Below are 14,292 nucleotides of genomic sequence, written 5' to 3'. Positions count from 1 at the left end.
CTTGACATATGCATGGGGTTGAACTGTCACATGGTGGGGGCTTGGTTCTTTGGTTTCCAGAGGCCATTCCAGAATGGAGAGGATAGCCCAGAATGGATAGGACAACAAAAGGGCCCAAAGCACATGGGTTGGTCTGCACTATGGTGTAGGGTGTTGGTTCTTTGGTTGCCAGGGCCTATTGTGGAATGGAGAGGACAGGCTGGGACAAGAAGTGCCTGTCAGAACTGCAAAGATGGACGCACAAGTATCTTATGTGGGCATATTCTCTGCTCTGCCCTGCACAGAGTGCTGGGGTCAAAACTCAGCCTCTCTGCTTCCCTCTCCTGAGGGACTTGTTCTTAGACATCCCTTTCCCCTCCTGGCAATTCCCAAGCCTGGACCCGGCTCTCATCCCCTCTCTGGCTCAGAGCCCTCAACTTCTCTTGCAGAGAGCTGGGCCTGTCAACCCACCTACCAAAAGCACGGCCATCAGGGGCTGGGTCCTGGGGGCCGGGGGAGAACCCACCCGCGGTTTGGCCGTTCTTGCCCAGCCCTGCTCTGGCCCAGCCTCCTCCCCCTGCACACTCCCCACTGCCACAGCCTGCGCTGGGGCAGCAGTTCCTTCCTGGGCCCTTTCCAGCTGCCCCCATGGGGACACTTCCATTTTCTGGGCCAGGCCCCAGAGGCAATCCCAGCCAGTCCTGTCCCTCGTCCCCAGCCCAGCTCACTGACTCCTGGGGGCCCCTGGAAGCCAAGAGCCAAAGGCCGACCCCCCCAGAGTGCAGCCCCACCATCTGCACTGGGGCCCCAGGGCTTCCCTTTCCCAAGCAGCCCCTGCAAAGCCTTGTCAGAGAGAAAACTGGGTGACCCGAGTCCTGGATGCTTTTAGGAAAGAGGTCTGAACATTTCTTGGCTCATTGAGGGGGGTGACTTTTATTCTTGACCTTTCCAGTTCTCCATTTGGGGGCAGGATGTCCTCTGGGCCAAGGTTTTGTTCCCTTGGCAGTGAGTGCAGCCTCAGAGGGCTGAGCCCTCTCTGGCTGGGCTTGGCCTCTCCTGCAGAGACTCAGGCCTGGCTGGGCTGCCCCAGGCAGACGCTGCAGGAAGAAGAGCTCAGGTCGCCTGGGTCTGGTGTCCCTGGGGCTCAGCCTGTGCCCCATTGCTGGGCAGGGGCTGAGCCCCACCTCTGCCTCGGGGCCTTGGCCAAAGGGCTGGCAAGGAAGAGGCCCAGCAGCCTTGGGGCCTGCCCAGCTTTCCTCCTCCCTGGGGGCTCTCAGTCCTCCCCTGACACCGTGTGGGCCCAAGGCCTTGCTGGCTTCGGGCTCACGGCCCGCCGGCACCATCCCAGCGGCCTGACCCCCCTCCTTCCCCTCTCTCCAGCCTCTCCTGCCTTTTCTGGCAAGGGGCCATCCAAGGCAAACCCCGGTTCTCAGCAATGGCACCTGTGGCACGGCTGCAAGGCTCCAGTGGGCCAGGCAAGAGCAGGAGCACCGAGAGCCTGAGGAGCCAGGAGATGCCCTGGCTGGGCATGGTGCTGCTGCGGGACGAGCTGACACCTCTGCACAGTCTCTGCCCGTCCCTGCCAGCCGACTTCTGCCCAGGCTCTGGGCACGGGGACGCAGCACTGACACTTTTCAGCCCCCGCGCTGTTCCACAGAGGCTGTGATGTCACAAGGCCCTTGCCTGGCAGCCAGGAGATGGGCAAGGCAAGGCAAGGACGGAGCCTCTGAGCCACCAGCACGCTGTCCCCAAAGGCTGGGGTGGCACAGAAGCCCAGAGTCCCTGAGCTTGGCAGAGACTTGTGAGATCAACCGGCGTCCAGCCTACGCCCCATCCCCAGCACGTCAAGCAGACCACGGCACTCAGTGCCATGGCCAGTCTTTGCTTAAACACCTCCAGGGACGGTGACTCCACCACCTCCCTGGGCAGCCCATTTCAATACCTAATCCCTGTTTCTCTCCAAACAGTCCTGCTCCTGTCCCTGACAAACAGCCCCTGACAGGCAGGTCCTCGTGTCCTCTTGTCCTGTCGCCTGTTGCCTCGGAGAAGGGGCTGACCCCCACCTGGCTCCAGCCTCCTGTCAGGAAGTTGTGGACAGGAAGAAGGTCAGCCCCGAGCCTCCTCTTCTCCAGCTTGGAGAAGCCCAGCTCCCTCAGCTGCTTCTTACAGGCCATGCACTGCAGACCCTTGCCCAGCTCCATTGCCCTGCTCTCCACCCACTCCAGCCCCTCAAGGTTCTCCCTGAATTGAGGGGCCCAGAGCTGGACACAGCACTCCAGGGGTGGCCTCACCAGTGCCCAGTCCAGCAGAAGCATCACTGCCCTGCTCCTGCTGCCACACTCTTTCTGATCCAGGCCAGCCTGCCCTTGGCCTTCTTGCCCACCCGGGCACCCGCTGGCTCAGGTTCAGCCTCTGTCCACCAGCACCCCCAGGGCCTCTCCCACGGGGACCCTTTGCAGCTCCTCTGCCCCCAGCCTGGAGCTGCAGGGGGTTCTTGTGGCCAGAGGCCCCAAAGGCACCAAAGGCACTCTTGAACCTCATGCCCACGGGCTCGGCCCAGAGGTCCAGCCTGTCCAGGTCCCTCTGCACAGCCTTCCTGCCCTCCAGCACATCCACACTGCAAGACAGCTTGGGGTCCTCTACCAATTTGCTCATGGAAGACTCAATGCCCTCCTGCAGATCCCCACGAAAAATAGGCAACAGGACTGGGCCTGTTACCCAACAAGTTCTAGTGCTTGACAAAGGAGCCCACCCAGCAGTGGGGAGAAACTGCTGGCAGGAGATTGAATGGGGGCAATAGACAATGGATGATGGACAAGTTCTGGGCCATGGCCATTTGTTAGAAAAACAAAGTAAAAGTTTAAGACCTGCCATATTTCAGTGGTCAGAGACCTGGCAGAGAAATCTATTTTTGAGACCTGGACACCAAGAAGGCAGAATTTCTATACCACAAAGACCCTTAGAGAAACCAGAGATGAAGACAAAACTAACACAGTTACTGAGGCTCTCTCTATCCAGGGAAAAGACAAGAAAAGGACAAAAATTGTGGACTAAGTATCATTCAAAGTGAGAAATCAAGAGCCAATAGAAGAGAGAAGAAGAATTCCTGCAGAGAACTGGTAAGCCAATGGACAGGAATTCCTTTGTCTGATAAAATGTAAAAAGAGTTAAAAGTTTTGAGAACTGTTGTAGATGTGTTAGAGAGCAATTCCTGTGTCCCTTCAGCGCTGAATGAAGTAGGGTCACCTCTGGAACCCAACCAACTGCTCAGAGATTTTATTCCCCGGCTTTCACTGACAGTTTCTGGGGACCCAGATGAGACAAAGCAGCGCCGACAGGGCAGAGCAGAGGAATCGTTGGCCCTGCAGCGTGTACCAAAGGAGTTTTGGGGAGATCTTCCAATTCCCTGGTCTGGAGAGTTCACCACGCCTTCTTTTCTGGGAAAAAGAACAGGCCATGAATTTTGGGTCCTTGATTTTAAGGCCTTTTGCCTACACATGAGGCACAGCAATGGGAAGGATGCAGCGTGAGGCTGAGAGGTTTCTGTCATGGTTTGTGGGCTTGGGTGAGACTGGACCAGAATTACAGGATGCCTGTAAAATCTGGGCTTTGGGAAAGGTTGGGGAAGGTTGGGAAAGGTGTTCAAAGGGTGGTTTTGCCTGAGGTGTTAAACATGGGAGTGGGTCTATCTTCCCAATTCCCAAGAGAAGAGATCCCAGAAAGCTCCCCTGCAGGTTGTGTTTTAGGGAACAGGAGAAGAGATCGAGGGTAAGGGGTTTTTTTCCTGGGGGGAAAGGGCTGTCGTTCATTTGCAGGAGCCCTGTGCTGAAATTGCCAGTCTGACTGCCCAAACTGAACACAGATGAAGATTCCTGCCAGACAAAAACGGCCAGGACAGAAAGTTCTTGCTGCCCATGGAGTTCCCAGGGTGGCCCCCAACTGCATCTGAAACCTGAAGGTTCCAGGCTTTTTTTCCTGGGGGAAAGGCCGTGACATCCCAAAGAGTCCCCTGGCAGACAGGTGGGGCTGCACTGTGGGGGTGTGAGGTGTTGGTTCTTTGGTTGCCAGGGGCTATTCCAGAATGGAGAGGACAGGCTGTGACATCACAAAGGAGCCCTTGGCACACGGATGGGGTTGAACTGTCACATGGTGGGGGCTTGGTTCTTTGGTTTCCAGAGGCTAGAAATTAAGAGACTTCAGGTGGAAGTGTGGAAAAGAAGAAACCTTTTATTAACAAAATCTGAATAAACAGCAAATGATGCAACCAAAAACTTTCAGAAGAAACAAAACAAAGTCCCAAATCCCCAGGTGGGGGGGAGAAACTGTCCCGGCAGTTCAAAGCTCTCGCAGCTTCATGTGCTCGCAGCCAGCAGTGAAGGAGTCCCTTTTCCCAGGGGCAGTCCCCAAAGCAGAACACCTCGCTCCCAGATGGATTGGGCTCTCTCTCTCTCTCTCTCTCTCTCTCGGTTGCTCTCCACAAGGTGTCCTGTGGGGAAAAAACTTCCTCTCAGGAAAAGAGAACAAGGTGGCCAAAACCAGCTCCCGCTCTGTCCGGTCCTGGACAAACCCCAAAAGCCCCCGAACAAAGGACCCCCCGCCCTCCCCGCGGCCACCGCGGTGTCCCCGAGAGCCGCCCTCCCCCCACTGCCCCTGCCCAGCGCCTGCGGCTCCGCTCCAACCCACCCCATCCCGGGAGACACAGATGGGAATGGGGGGACACTGGGAAACAATTCCAACACCTCTTTTCAAACCTCTGACACCTGGTTCCCAGACATTCCCAAAGAAGGGGCTTCCCGTGGCCTCGAGCCAGGGACCGACCTTTGTATTGAACCAACTCCTGGAGAGACACGTTCCCATCCCTGTCCCCATTCCAATTCCTGGGGTTCCCATCCCTGTCCCCATTCCCATTCCTGGGGTTCCCATCCCTGTCCCCATTCCCACTTCCTGGTGTGCCAACCTGCTCCCAGTGTGCCCGTTCCTGTCCCCACTATCCCTATCCTGGTATCCCATGTCCCCATTCCCAATCCTGGTGACTCCAACCTGCTCCCAGTGTCCCCATTCCCATTCCTGGAGTTCCCATTCCCATTCCTGCTGTCCCCAACCTGCTCCCAGTGTCCCCATCCCTGTCCCCAATGTCCCCATCCCAGTCCCCCCATCCCCATTCCTATTCCTGGTTCCCACAGAGGAACTGCCGGATGCCGGAGGAGGGAGCCAGGATTTATTGCCCAAAGCAGGAGATTTTCACACCCAAATTAAAGCCTCCGGAATAATTGTGGTCCTGGGTTTCACACGGGAAAAAGCAGGAAGTTGATCCATCTGAAAGAGCCGCAGGGGGACCGGGGTGGGTGGGAGCAGCGGGATGAGCTCTGCCAGCAGCTCCTGCCTTTCCGCAGGAAGAGGGAAGGGGCGGATCCAGCTCTGGGATTGCTCAGGCTGTGATTCCTGCTGGGATGAGAGCGGGGAAAGGAGTCACCATGTCCCTGTTCCCATCCCAGGGGATGGAGCTGGCTGTGGAGCCCAGGGAGAGTAGGAACTGCTCCAGATTCCCTCCTGATCCTGTTCTGTCCATCCCACCCCAATCCCACTCCATCCATCCCACACCAATCCCACTCCAGAATCCAGCCCTGATCCCAGTCCACAATTCCACCTGAGCCCACTCTGGAATCCTGCCCTGAGCTGGAATCCCCTTCCAATCCCACTCCAGCCATCAGGCCCCCATTCCCCTCTGGAATCCCGGCATCCATCCTGGGATCCCTGCCCAGAGGATCTGGATCCACACACGCTGCTGGGACTCACTGGTGGGTGCGGGGTCGTATCCATTCCCCTCCCTCTTCCCTATGGAAAGAAAGCGGGATCAGCACCCGTGGCACAGGATCCCCGGAATGCTGCCGGGCGGATCCGTGCCCCTTCCCGACCCCCATCCCGGGAGTTACCGGATCGGAGCTTCCACGCACCGACTCCCACGAGGCCGATGATGATGATGATGGCAGCGATGACGGACACAGTGTCCTAGTTAGAACAGCTGGGACCGATTCCTCACTGGATGGGTGTAGCCCAAAACTGTGGATTCTATGGCCTTCCATGCCATTTTCCCAGGAACTGTTGTCAGGAGAGGCCTGCCAGGTGGGGGGGATGTCCTGAGCACCCTCCTACCCTTTTATGGACTGAGCATCCTCATAGCCTTTTTTGGACTGAGCATCCTCATAGCCTTTTATGGAATTGCCCGCTCTGAGGGAAGAACTAAGCATCCTTTTATGGAATTGCCCGCTCTGAGGGGAGGACTGGGCATTCCTGCCTGAACTGGAGAATATATAAACCTGGAGTTTCAGAACCTTTTTACCACTCGTGGGATCCAGAGGAGGACTGCAGCTCACCGCTCTCAACCAGTTTTAGACCACCCCCCTCAACTGGACTGCAATCCCCACTTTTGACCAGACTGCAACAACTCTCCCACCAGCAGGTTTTTTTCCCCTCTCCCTTTACTTTGGACTCAGGGGGGGGGGCCCAAGGAACAGCACTTTGTTCATGGTCCAGAGTGCTGGGTTCTACTATTGGGTTTTGTGGATTAAAAGCAATTGCTTGTCTGTATAATCAGACTTATTGGGCAAGGGGGGCCCAAGAGGGGCCCAAGGGGGGCCCAAGGGGGCTGGTCCAGAGGGGGAAGGGCTGCAGGGGGCGGATCCCGGAGGAGGAAACCCGCCAAAAGCGGCGGCCCAGCCGAGGGAGGAGCCAAGCGGGAGCACAAAGAAGAGCAGCCAAAAGGTCCTGGCGGTGGCTGGGCAATGGCGGGGGGGGGGCGAGAGCGGTTTGGGGGCCCCCCGTGAGAGCCGGGGGGGAACCCCGGTAGCCGCGGAGTGGGGAGAGCGGAGAGGGGCGATCCCGGAGCTGGGGGACCCCCGGAATGCTGGAGGGGGGGGAGCAGGGAGAGGGAGGAGCCTCGGGAGCACCGGGAGGCTGCAAGGGGGTCCCGGAGAAGGGGGAGTCTTGGCAGTGGGGACCCCTGGGATCCCCGGGCCAAGAAATTGGAGAAGGCAGAGAGGGGGAACGTCTGGGAACCCGGTCCCCTGAAACAGAGAGTGAGGGGAGAAGGGACCCCTGGGACCCTTAAAAGCTCCGGCATCCCTAAGCGGGACCCCCAGCAACCCAGAGAGGGGAGAGCCCAGAAGGTAAAGGTTCAGAGAGCAGAGAGGGGAGAACTTCTGGGAGGGTTTTTTTTAACTGAATGTTCATATTTTGGAGTATTTTTTTTGCTGACTCCTGATCTTTTGCAAATTTGCGGGCAGTTTGTGCGGTTTTTTTTTTCCCAAATCTTGTTGTTTTCTTTTTTTCTGGGCTGAATGTTGGTGTTTTAGAGGTTTTCAGGGACACAGGATGTGCGATGAGTCCTAGAGCTGGACTTGGGCAACACACTCACCCCCTTTTTTCACCCCCCATCAGGATTTCTGCTTCCCAAAGCTTGGGCGGATGGAGGAGGAGGCTGCGAGGAAGAGGAAGATGCCGCGGGCCCCCCACGCAGGTGAGGAGGAAGTCAGTGCCCCTTTGGGTGGGTCTTTTGTCTTTTGTGGCCGTCCTGCGGGGGCCGGAGTTGGGGGGATGTCCTTGGTCTTCCTGTGGGCCGAAGGTAAATCCCCTGCCTGTCCTTGTTGCTTCCTGCCCCAGGCCCCGAGGTGAGGCCGGAGAGCGCGGAGGACAAATCCCGGCGGCAGAGCCTGGTGGGAGAGGCCGTTTTGAAGGGCTCCCCGGCGCAGGAAGGCAGCGGGGAGGAAAAGGGCCGGAGATGCCCCCGCAGGAGGGGCTCCAAAGCCAGCCCAGGGGGCTGTGAGGAGGAAAGAGCCAGCGTGTGCCGGGAAGGCGGCCGGAGCTTGAGGCAGAGCTGCGAGCTGGTGGTCCCTGAGCAGCCTCCCAGCAGGGAAAAGCCCTTCAGGTGTTTGGAATGTGGGAAGAGCTTCAGCAAGAGCACTGACCTCCGCAACCACCATTGCATCCACAGTGGGGAACGGCCCTACACGTGTGGGGAGTGTGGGAAGAGTTTCAAACGGAGCTCCCACCTCCTCAGCCACCAGATGATCCACAGTGGGGAAAGGCCCTACATGTGTGGGGAGTGTGGGAAGAGCTTCAGGCACAGCTCCACCCTACGCACCCACCGTCGCACCCACGCTGGGGAACGGCCCTACACATGTGGGGAATGTGGAAAGAGCTTCACTCTCCTCTCCCACCTGCTCCGACACCAGATGATCCACAGCGGGGAAAGACCCTACACGTGTGGGGAGTGTGGGAAGAGCTTCAATCAGAGCTCCCACCTGCTCCAACACCAGATGATCCACAGTGGGGAAAGGCCCTACATGTGTGGAGAATGTGGGAAGAGCTTCACTCAGAGCTCCCACCTACTCCGACACCAGATGATCCACAGTGGAGAAGGCCCTACACATGTACAGAGTGTGGGAAGAGCTTCAGGGACAGCTCCAGCCTTTGCAAACACTGTTGCATCCACACCAGGGAATGGCCCTGCAAGTGCTTGCAATGTGGGAAGAGCTTCAGCACAAGCACCAAGCTGCTCAGCCACCAGCACATCCACACTGGGGAACAGCCCTACAAGTGTAGGGAATGTGGGACAGCTCCACCCTCTACACCCACCGTCGCATCCACATCAGGGAGAGGCCCTTCCACTGTGGGGAGTGTGGGAAGAGCTTCAGGCAGAGCTCTTCCTTGACCTCCCACCAACGGACCCACCGGGAAGAGAAGCCCCGAGTGCCCCGACTGCGGGAAGAGCTTCGGCCACTGCTCCAACTCCATCAGCCATGGGAGGACCCGCGTTGGATGATCCACAGGGACCCCCGTTGGGCACAGACCTGGTGTGTTGGTTTTAAGGTAAACCAGCAAGGGAAATGACAGTGGTGACATCACAGGGACAGCGGTGACATCACAGGGACAGCGGTGACATCACGGGGAAAGTGGTGACATCACCAGGGTTTAATTTTGGTGTGAAAATCTTCTGCTTTGGGCAATAAATTCTGGCTCCTCCTCCGGCATCTGGCAGTTACTCCCTGGGAACAACGAATGGGAATGGGGACAGGGAGAATGGGAATGGGAACACCTGGAATGGGAATGGGAACACCTGGAATGGGAACATTGGGAGCAGACTGGGAACAACAGGAATGGGAATGAAGACATCAGGAACTGGGAATGGGGGCACCTGGATTGGGAATGGGGACACCGGAGAGAGGGATGGAGACACTGGGAGCAGGTTAGGGATACAGGAATGGGAATGGGGACACCAGGAATTGGAATGGATACACCAGGAACTGGGATGAGAACACCTGGAATGGGAACAGGAACATTGGGAGAAGATTGAGGACACCATGACTTGGAATGGGACACCTGGAATTGGAATGGGAACACCTGGAATGGGAATGGGGACAATAGGAATGGGAATGGAGACCCCTGGAATGGGAACACCAAGAACTGGGAATGGGGAAAACAGAAGTGGGATGGGAACATCAGGAATGGGAGGAGGGACAATAGGAATGGGAATGGGGACACCTAGAATGGGATGGAACACCTGGAAAGGGAGATGGAACACATGGAATGGGAATAGGAACACCTGGAATGGGAATGAGAACACCTGGAATGGGAATGGGGACATAAGGAATGTGATGGGGACAATAGCAATGGGATAGGAACACCAGGAATGGAAATGTGAACACCTGGAATGGGAATGGGGACATTGGGAGCAGACTGGGGACACCAGGAATGGGAATGGGGGCAGCAGGAATGGGAATGGGGACACGTGGAATGGGAATGGGAACACCTGTAGTTGATATGGGGACACCAGGAATGGGAACACCTGGAATGGGAATGGGGACAATAGGAATGGGAATGGAGACACTTGGAATGGGAACACCAAGAACTGGGAATGGGGAAAACAGAAGTGGGATGGGAACATCAGGAATGGGAGGAGGGACAATAGGAATGGGAATGGGGACACCTAGAATGGGATGGAACACCTGGAAAGGGAATTGGAACACGTGGAATGGGAATGGGAACACCTGGAATGGGATGGGGACACTAGAATGGGATGGGAACACCTGGAACAGGAATGTAAACCCGTGGAATGGGAATGGGAACACCCGGGCCTGGGCTGCGTCCCTGGTGAAACAGGAGGCCAGGCCCAAAAGAGTTCACTAAGAAATTTGGGCCTGCTAACAAGCTCCCAACAGCCAAGACGGGGGGGGTCACACACACACACCTGGGGGGTCACACACACACACCTGGAGGGTCACACACACACCTGGTCACACACACACCTGGTCACACACATACGCCTTCGTTAGCATGTTCTGTATACACTTAAAAATACAAGGAACGACACATAAAGCAGCTAACAATATCAGCAAAAGTGAAATAGCTTGTTTAGTGATTTCAGCAAGCCATGGTCCTAAACCTAACTTTGCTAACCATTCTCTAACAGGATCCTTTTGGATTTTAGACTCATCCAAATGACCTTGCATTTCCTTTAGTTTTTGGTAGATGGACTGAGAGTGATCAGAAAGATTCATACAACACATGCCTTCAAATTCCTCACATCCATGCCCCTGAGCCAGCAATAGAAAATCTATAGCTGCTCTGTTCTGTAAAACAGCATGTCTTATTTCATCAAAGTCATGAGCCAATTCCCCTAGAATTTTCGAGGTTCTATTCATTTGATTCCTTGCCCAACAAGCTGTTCTTTGGACAAGAACCAGACTCTTTTTTGCTCCAACGGGGGCAAATAGGGATGCAAAGAAGTTTGCCGTAGGTGACCAAAATTTAATGGGTTGGTTTTCTACTGATTTACAATACTTATCAAATTCAGTGTCTCGTTTGTTCCGAATATTTCTCCTTTTCAACTGCGTTATTTGTCTCATAGTGGGTGTAAACATGGTCAATTTTCCCAAGTAACATGGTCCACCAATGGGGTATTTAGGAATGCCAGACCATGCTCTATTACCACAAATTAAAAAATAACCAGGTGGTAAATATTTTGGCTTTGTCACATTGACTGACACATTTTTGACATAGCCTTGGCACCAGGTTACATTCTCGTATGGAGGGTTCTGTGCTGTTATGTTTGGAGTGGATACATTCCCAATCGTTTGTTGCCATTGTAGAAAGGTCTTTTCCTTATTCATATTGAGTCTAAAGCAAGAGTCATTTCCATACACAGCTCCAAATAATTGTAACTCACTGGGGCTATCTGTCATGGTCCTGTTTAGACTAGTCACTAACAAAAGAGATGTCATGCCTTTGGTGCCGTTTGTGCATTCTTTTGTTACATTGCAGGCTAATTCCACCTCGGTTTTGTTATGATTAGAGCTAACCCATCCTGCAAAATCACTTGTATCAAGGTAAGGAATGCCAATCAGACACGTTTGAAAAGGATCTGACGCTGAGGCTAAACTTAGACAGAAGTCCAATTGACCTGTTTGGTTGGCAAACGTTACCCAAACGTTTTCTCTGGGCCCAACAGGGATACTGGGATGTCCTTGTGTCATCAGAATTATCTTCAAAATCCAAAACCATAAAGAAATCATCATTTTCTTTTAAATTTCCGACCATGTACCTCTACACAAAAATCTAGATATTCTTGTGGATACTGTGATTGTATTTCCTGACACAAAGGTCTAAATATTTCTGTGGATTCCCTTGAAAGGGTTCGTCAGGTATTATAACTGTTAAGGGTGTTCTTTTCCGACAATGGGCAGCTATTATCTTAATGCCTCTTATGATGCCTATGTGCTTGATAACATACTTTGTGTCCCAGCGTAAATATGCTAAGGCTTTTTGCTCACTGCTTTCAAATAGTTGCAAAGCTGCAGCTAGTGGCAAACCAGTGGTTTGTTGTAATTCGTGCTGCCACGTTTCTAATAATATTATAAATGCACAAAGTTTATACTAGATACTTGTATCTAGTTTAGAAATAACTAAAACCTCATCACTCATGGTGGGAATTTGAAGAATTCATATACCATTCAGAATAAGGAGTCACTGTGGTTCAACAGAATCATGTTACACATCTCTAAAATCTTGACACCGGCAGAAGGTATTTTTAAGTTTACACAGTCACACATTCATGTAGCTTTTCTCTTTCACACAATCTTTTTTTTCACACACTCTTAGGTGGCCACCTCAGACATTCATCATTCACACACACATTTTCAAGTAGTCATTGGCAGTGCACTTCTTATCAGTTTCATAATTCAAAGGAAATTTATGGCATAGCTGCCATCAGCAATCTGCAAATCCTGCATAACTTCTCCATGTAAAAGACAAATACAGCAAGAAAGAATAGAATATTATCTTGGAAATCTTCAACCCTTCTCATAGAGTAATGATATTTTATCATAAAGGCAATAAAACTACTTTTGCAGGGGGCAAGACTATATCCCCTTCTGTCTCATCGTTCCATCTGCAAATCTTCTACCTGCACCCTGTCCCTGGGGGAAACAGTCAAATTTCATGTAAGAGATGCAAAATGGCAAACTAAAGGAAATTCTTAATAACCTTCAGTAATATGCAAAAGCTAAGCACGGATGTTGCGTTATTTCTAATCTTGCTTCAAAGGATTTTTCGTCAGTCTCCCTGTTTTGAAGAAAACGTTTGAGAATGCCATGAGCACACTGCATGCTTAACACCTATTGCCGTAAAAACAGAGCAATCTTATCTGATTTATAAGCTGGGATATTGTTAATTTTAAGTTGTTTTTTCTCTTTTCCCTTTTTTCTGTGTTTTACCGTCTTTGCCTCCCCCACGCTCCTCATTGCCGAAGGACTAAGGAGGGGAAGGAGGGGCTGGGCTCACCCAGAGAGATCAGCAGAAGGAACTTAACTTAATCACAGGGTCTGCTTAAGAAAAGACAAAAACATAGGAGAGGGAGAGAAACAGCTGCAAACAGACACGTTTCTGAGAGGGGGTGATTGGTGTAACGGGGAAAAAGACAAACAGCTTTCTTCCTCTCCCGACTGCACCCCCCAATGGTTTTGCTACCGTCATTAACTCGCCACTCTAGGAAGAGGAGTGGCACCAGGGAAAAAACACTCGCTGCAAAGAAGGGAAGGGGAACGCACACCCCCGGGACCATGGCTGTCAGCGGTGCGGGGGACACAGAGCCCCCCCGCCGCCCGCCGCGCCCGGGGCCGCCGGCGTGCACGCGCGCGGGCGCACCGCTCCGAGCCGGGGCCGCGCACCGCTCCGAGCGATTTCACCGGCCCCCGGCTCTGTGTCACCCGGGAGCGCTCCGAGCCGGGGCCACGCAGGAGCCGCGACCACCGCCACTGCCCCGCTGCCCGGCGCCGCCCCGTATTCACTCAGCACGGCGGTGCAAGCACCCAGCGCCGTGAACACAGCCACAAATGCGCAGCGCAGTCCCGCAGCACAGTTCAGATGAAAAGCTGGAAATGTCTTAAGGTGGAACTCCGTCACAGTGTTCATAAAGTTCATCCCTGGTCCATCAGCAGTACTTTCACACTGCAGCTGTCGTCTCCGATCGTCCTGGATATGCACTGCCGAGATGCTGGCACCGCGTTCATATTGGCGGGGCTGCTCGGTTGTCCCCGGCCCTGCTCCGTCTCCCTTCAACTCCGCTCGACTCCCTTTTTGCACGATTTCTCCCTATGATGGTATCTAGTAGCATCCTAATGTCCTCAGACTGTGCGTTAATGCCTTTTACTGTTCCAGATAACAATCGCCAAGTTGTAAGGAGGGAAGCAGCAACTTTTTCTCCCTTAGAGGCAGCAGTAAAGAGCTTATCACTAAGTTCTTTCCAAGTAGAGATAGTAAAGGCAGTTACAGTGTTCGCTTCATATCCCTGGCTCTTACATGAAAGCACCATCTGCTGCAAAGCCAGTTTGTCTAATTTCTCTCCCTTTTTTTTTTAAGCAGGATAGACTTCCATATAGATGCAACATTAGATCCCTTTTGTTCTCGGTGGCTCTCAGTTGCTTTTTGTTTTGCTAATCACAATGTCCTTTAGGAATTTTTAAAGGTGGAAAAATGGTATATGCCATGACCATTATCTGCCCAGTATAATCAGCATCAATAAGTCCAGGCAATACAAATAAGCCAGCAAGACTAGCTGATGGTCTTCCTATCAGCAGTGCACCAAACACTTGTTTATTTATTATTAAAGGTCCATAAATCCCGGTGGGAATCTTTTGAGGTTGGGTGGATAGCAAGGTAACTTCTACTGCTGTTGCCAAATCCAATCCGAGGCTGCCGGCTGTGGCAGGTTGTAATCCGAGAGTATTGGTTGAGGTGGTTTGTGATCTGCAACTGTCG

General features: G+C 53.4%; 1 pseudogene; it reads left to right on the top strand.

Annotated features, from left to right (window-relative positions):
- LOC127461657 (zinc finger protein 729-like) overlaps positions 1 to 13,713 on the top strand; it is a 258,708-nt pseudogene extending 244,995 nt beyond the window's left edge.
- Positions 13,714 to 14,292: the final 579 nt, after the last annotated feature.

Source organism: Manacus candei, unplaced genomic scaffold (genome assembly GCF_025592945.1).
Source record: "Manacus candei isolate 608988 ecotype Guabito, Panama unplaced genomic scaffold, ASM2559294v1 h1tg000110l, whole genome shotgun sequence".
NCBI classification, from domain to species: Eukaryota; Metazoa; Chordata; class Aves; order Passeriformes; family Pipridae; genus Manacus; species Manacus candei.
Note: the sequence above shows the minus strand (reverse complement) of the source record. Positions and strands in the feature narration are given on the sequence as shown.